Here is a 6,437-nt window from a genome sequence, read left to right on the forward strand (position 1 = left end):
CATATTAGCTTTTTACTTATGCATTCTTTTTTTTTTATTATTATGTTTATTTATTTTTGAGAGAGAGTGATAGAGTGTGAGCAGGGAGGGGCAGAGAGAGAGGGAGACACAGAATTTGAAGAGGGTTATAGGCTCTGAGCTCTCAGCACATAGCCTGACACCGGGCTTGAATTCATGGACTGTGAGATCTTGACCTGAGCTGAAGCTGGATTCTCAACTGACTGATACACCTAGGCACCCCTTTACTTATGCATTCTTATATTAATCTTGTAGGAATTAAACTATTTATTTTAGGGTATGTCTTCCAGAAATTAGATTTTTACCACTTCACAAACAATGCTAGAAACTAAGGAATCTACTCCTGAAATCGTTTCACTGTATGCTAATTTGGATGTAAATTTTAAAAAATAAAAAAATAAATTAAAAAAAATTTAATTATATTTTCTGAAGTCTTGCCCTTTTGTACTAATTATCACATATTTTATCTCTACATAGATTGACTCCTGTAATAGTTGCTTTAAGCATTTTTCCAGGCTTTATACTACATTCAGTGGGAGAGACAGGGTGGACCATGCTTATTTTATCTAATCCAAAACCACAAAGCCAAACAAAACTTCATGTCCAGATTGTTTTACTAGAAAGTTTTACCAAACAAATGATTTCATTCAAGGAGCAAATGATTTCATTCTTAATCAAGTTAATACATAGTGTAGAGAAGGAGACTTCACTCCCAAACTCACTTTTTTGAGATTAAGCTTCATATTAAAATCTGACAAGGGCAGAAGCAGAAAGAAAATTACAGGCTAATCTAATGCATCAACATAAATGTAAAACTTCAAAGCCAACTACTAGCAAACAGAATTCATCAAAATGAAAACAAGATAATACATAATGGCCAAAGTAAGTTTCCTAGGAATGCAAGTTTCATTTAAAATTAGGAAAATAATCACTAAAATTTACTACATCAACAGATAAAAATTAAAACATGATTATTTCAATATATGCATACAAATATTTGATAAAGTCAACAACCATTCATCATACTAATAGTGAGTCCTCAAAAGTTTTCACATTAAGATTAGTAACAAGATAAGTAAGGGTGACCATTTATTACACAGGAGGTATCCCTTACTACACAAAGAGGCAAAAATAGGACAAGAATTGAGAAAAAAGACACAAATGATCATTATTCACAGACAAATGATGCCTAATGGATATAAAAGCTCCCAATGCACTCCCTGTGATTTGTAGGAAGTATGGGAGGATTTGGGAGGCATCTCTGACAAAGGAAAGAAGCTGACAGAGGAAATAAACCAGCAGGAAGAGGGGAGAATTCTCCTCCTTAAATTTCCAAAAACTGATATTGGAATGTGTTTTCTGCCCAGTGCCTATCTGTGAATATATGAACATACATACAATAAACGACAAGAGCACAGAACGATACTAAAGAAAACATTGCCACACTAACAAAATTATATTTATTTTTTCATGCCTTTTTAAAGTCTTCATGCTTTATGCCTAGTTGTTACTTTGTTGTTGGGAAAGGCAATCCATCAAGGGTGGATTGCTCCCTGCACGTTCTTTCTGAGTATGCCAAGAATGCTTGAATGCCCTTTGCCTGGGCTATTTCTCAGGGTTGTGTTTGCAGTGGGCAGCTTCAATAGATGAGTTAACATCTCTCCCCAAGAAAGAGCAAGCTTGTATCTGCTTTTTGTAAAAGCACTAAATCCCCCAAGCTCAGTGTTCCTCTCCTAAATTTCAACGCTCTGGTTGTGAAGGCATCCATGAAGTACGTTTTGCAGTGCCTTCATAGGACACGGGTGGCATGGGAAACCGACACAAAAGAATATGATAAGCTCGACTTACTGCTTTTTCTGTCAGTAATGAAGTCCTCTGTCTCTGGCCAAAAGTCTAATGTCTTCTGCCAGCATCCATGAAATAGGATGTAACAGACAAATAATTTGTTAGTTTGTAAGTAAGGTAAAATCCTAGAACTTGCACAACTCTTGACAATTATATTGCCCTGGTTTACTTATTTCTTGTGTGCAACACTTGCCATGACCAGGTTTTATAGGTTGTGCATAAGGACATATAATTTTCCTGTTAAGTTTATAATGTTACATCAAAGTGATACAACATAATTTGCTTAATCAAATGCATATTTATGATTCTTTTCATTAAAAAATCTATAACAGTATTTTTTAAATAATTTCTTAGGATAAATTCTCAAGAATGAAGTTAAAGTATTAAATGTAATGAATATCTTCTTCACAAATTGTCCCATTACTTCCTGAAAGAAAAAATTAGTAATAGAAAATATAGCCCATAAGAGAGTCATTTTAAATCTAAAGACACCTACCTGCAGATGGAAAGTGAGGGGATGGAGAAACATTAATCATGCAAATGGATGTCAAAAGAAAGTTGGAGTAGCAATACCTATATCAGACAAACTAGATGTTTTTTGTTTTTGTTTTATCCTGCTTTGGTATCAGATAGTATTGGCCTCATGGAATGATTTTGAATGTGTTTCCTCTATTCTTTGTAAGATTTTGATAAAGATTTTCATTATTTTGTTTAATGTTTGGTGGAATTCACCAGTGAAACCATGTGGTCCTGGGCTTTTATGTGCTAGGAGATTTTTCATTTCTAATTCAACTTTCATTCATGTTATTGGTCTAAGAAGATTTCCTATTTCTTGGATTCAAGATCAATGATTCAGTCTTGGTGACTTGTGTGTGTTTAGGAATTATCTGGGTTTTTTTCTAACTTATCTGATTTGTTAGTATATAATTGCTTATAGTAAGTTACCACACTGTATATTTCTGTGGTTGGTTATCTGTTGTATTGTTTTCTCTTCCATTTCTCATTTTGGTTTTTGGGTCTTCTCTCTTTTGTTTCTTAGTTAATATAGTTAAAGCATTACCAATTTATGTTTTTGGAAAAACTGATCATTACCTTCAATGTTATGTTATTGTTTATTCTGGTCTCTATTTTATTTATTTCTGATTTTTCTTTGTAATTTCCTTCCTCTACTAAAGTTCAGCTAAGTTTCTCCTTTTTCTAGTTCCTTGTAGTGTCATGTTAAGTTGTTCATTTAAACATTTTTTCTTTTCTTTTTTTTTTTTTAACATTTTTCCATTTTTTTGAGAGAGACACAAAAGTGAAAGTGGGGAAGGGGCAGAGAAAGAGGGAGACACAGAATCTGAAGCAGGCTCCAGGCTCTGAGCTATCAGCACAGAGCTCGGTGCAGGGCTCAAAACCATGAACCTCAAGATTATGACCTGAGCTGAAGATGGACGCTTAACCAACTGAGCCACCCAGGTGCCCTTGGGCTACTTATTTATTATGAAACTTTTACCCACATCATTAAATGTAGCGGTCTGATTCTAATCAGGAGACAGAGAGCACACAGTAGCGCAAACAGGAGTATAATATAAGAACTATTAACTACAAGAAAAGAGTGACCACAAGATGTAAGACAACTCTTTAAGCTTCCTTCAGGCTGAGGGAGAGAGTGCCACAGAAGGACAGACAGTGGTTGGTTCAAACCTGTTGGAGAAAGTATGGCTCAGCCCACACACGGCAAAGAAATTTGCTGGTTTGTTCACGCTGGTGTTGGACTGAAGTTGCTGGGTGAGTAGTAGGCCCCTGGGGGATGCAGGCAAATGGGCAGCATCTGCAAAAGGGGGCTCTGCTTTCCCTGCAGAGAGAACTATGGCAGCTTATTTGGCCTGTGGCAGGGCTCCTGCCAGCCCAGCATAGAGCCGGCCGTCACTATAAACCACCCGAGAGCCTCTTCCCCTGTCCTGGCCTGTCATCCCAGAGCCCTCTACCCCGGAAGCTTGCTTTAAAGGAGAAATGCTTAAAGGGATTCTGTTCATCATGCTGCAGACGTTAAAGGTGGCATTTGTGGCCAAGAGGCAATAAATTGATGACTGACACATTAAGTATATTCAACCAACTTTTCTGTAAGTTTTATTTAACTCCAGTCCCGTCCACCACTCTTTGGTGGGGTGACTGCATTGCAGGTTATCACCTAAAGTACCAGGGAGGTGTCCCGTGGGGGGTGCTTCCTTCCCAATGCCTGTCAGTCTCTGGGCCCGCAGTGCCACCATCACTTGCCTTTCTTTGTCTGATGTGGCCTCAGGAGCAACACCTGAGGGGTGAGGACTTCAAATCCATGCAAGTGCAGCACATGGTGCTAAAGTCAGTCAGAAAATAACTGGTTAGAAGCCACTCCTCACATGTCCTCTGAGAAACAAACGCCCCAAAGACGTTCCAGAAAGGTTAAATGCCTGTTAGCTAAAAATAAACTCCCCTTCAGTGTAAGGTCAGAAGCACTGGATATACAATGTTTCCTGTAATTAAGACACCTACGGCTTTGATTTCTGATTGTGGCAGGGACAAATTGTGGTGTAAGTAGTAGTAAAGAGAGAAGACTGTTCCTATGGTGAGAAGCCTAAGGCTCTTCACTCTGTATTTCAGTTCTTAAAACCATTAACCAACCTCCTTTCTAAGCATGCATACTCTCCTCCTAGAAAGAATGCTTGTCTTCTACCTTGTGTATGTGAAGACCAGCCTTCCTGAAAGCAATTGTAAGATAAGTGCACTTTGCTTTAGATCCCCTGAGGGACCAGACTCTCCTTGGTATCCATAGCCTGGGTTGCAACCTCAGCATGGGTATATCCTGTTGCCATACAGCAGAAAACACAGTGCAAAAGGTTTGCCTTCCACTCCATCCAAAAGGATTCAATGAGTCAGCTCTCAGGGACCTCATTAGAAGGCATTGTCAGGGAGCATCAAGGTTTTTCACAGGTGCCAGAAAGAGAACAATTAGGGCAGGACAGGCTATCATCTCCCAAACCTGGTTTTATCTCTATATTCAGAATCAGCTTTTTTTTTTTTTTAATGTTTATTTATTTATTTCTGAGAGAGAGCGAGAGCAAGAAAGCCCACAAGCCCTGGCAATGGCAACACCAAAGAGACCCAGTTAACCAAAAAGATATGAACACTTGAGTTTGGTGGAAACCCTGTACACAGAGCTCATCTTTACTTTATCTAAAGATGAACTGATAATTATTCAGAATCAGTCCAGCCATCCTCTTCCACCAAGCAGATCAGACAGATTTGCCAGAAATTAGGCTATTTCCCTTCCCCCTGTTCTAAAGGGGCCACATCCAATGTGGTCATAGTAATGGGATTCCCTAGCAAGAGCCTCTTTATCAGATGTTCAGGGAAGGCTGTCAGTAGCTATGCTGGGCACTGGCGCTGGGCACTGGCTCTGGGCGGGGGGTGGGGGGGGCTGTCCTCTGCTCAAGCACAGGACAAATCAAGGATCCCATCAAGGGAGGGACCACAATAGAGTGCAAAATGGTCTTTCCTTTTCCATGCCTGGAATAATAGGTGGCTGGCTATCCTGGACTTGATCTGAGTAAGGTTCTAAAGTGCTATGTTAAAGGCTATGTTCCTATACTGGGTTTATATACTTGTATGAGACCTTCCTGTATGCCCACAGATGCCTCCACCTAAGCATTCACACTGACCAGCCTACAGCTTCAATACTGGGAGTCGATCATGCAAGGTACTCTGTTTGTGGGTGAGGGCCATGTGTGTGGATAGGAACATATCTCAGACTCCACTTGCAGTGTGGGAGGCAGCACAGCACAGAGGTTAAGAGCCTGGGCCCTTTGGCAACAGACCCAGGGTGTGATCCTAGTTCCCAAATTCATTAACTGGGCTATTTTCTTTCTCTCTAGCATGGCCCCACCCCTCTTCTGTCTACAGGAATACTACTAACAGTCCCTACTTCCTAACCCTGTTGTATGGCTCAAATGACACACTTCTATAGAGTCTGTAGCACAGTGTAGAGCACTGAGTAAGCATTCTATAAATGTTAGACACTGTTATGAACAGTGGCCAATGAAACAATGAGCTTACCTTCTGGGCTAGGTGTTTGGGAACCCTCTGGGAGTGAAGCTGGAAGGCACCCATTCATCCAGTGTTAGAGGAAGACACAGAGTCCCCAGGCTCACTCCAGGACCTACCACCAGAGGGAAGCAAATGCACAGCCTGCTGTCTTCGCAGATCCAGTCGAGACCACAGTACTTGAGAGCATCAAATTGTCAGCTCTAGGAGCTTCACCACGTGCTGGTTTAGATGGAGAAGGGCTTGGGGGCCCCGTTCACTTTCTGCAAGCACACACACACAGTGCTCGAGGATCCTGCAGTATACATTGCGTGGCTTTACCGCTCAGACCCGGCCAAGCCATGTGATTAGTCAATACTTTGGGGAAGTGTTGACTCACTCAGGCCACAACAACAAAAAAAGGAGCATGTGACAATCATCAGAGTAAACAAAGACAGTGAAGATTTTCCTTTCATTCTCCAGACTCGTCATGTAGATTGCTTGCTGTGAACTCAAATGACCCTTGATAATCT

The 6,437-nt window shown here is 40.4% G+C and overlaps 1 protein-coding gene across 1 annotated transcript in view; it reads right to left on the reverse strand.

Moving 5' to 3' along the window:
- RIPK1 (receptor interacting serine/threonine kinase 1) overlaps positions 1-6,220 on the reverse strand; it is a 74,318-nt gene extending 68,098 nt beyond the window's left edge. Inside the window, exon 1 of the mRNA XM_058733174.1 lies at positions 5,938-6,220. The gene's annotated coding sequence lies outside the window, so the exon portion shown is untranslated. The remainder of the gene's footprint in view (positions 1-5,937) is intronic.
- Between the last annotated feature and the right edge of the window lie 217 nt (positions 6,221-6,437).

Source organism: Neofelis nebulosa, chromosome 6 (genome assembly GCF_028018385.1).
Source record: "Neofelis nebulosa isolate mNeoNeb1 chromosome 6, mNeoNeb1.pri, whole genome shotgun sequence".
NCBI classification, from domain to species: domain Eukaryota; kingdom Metazoa; phylum Chordata; class Mammalia; order Carnivora; family Felidae; genus Neofelis; species Neofelis nebulosa.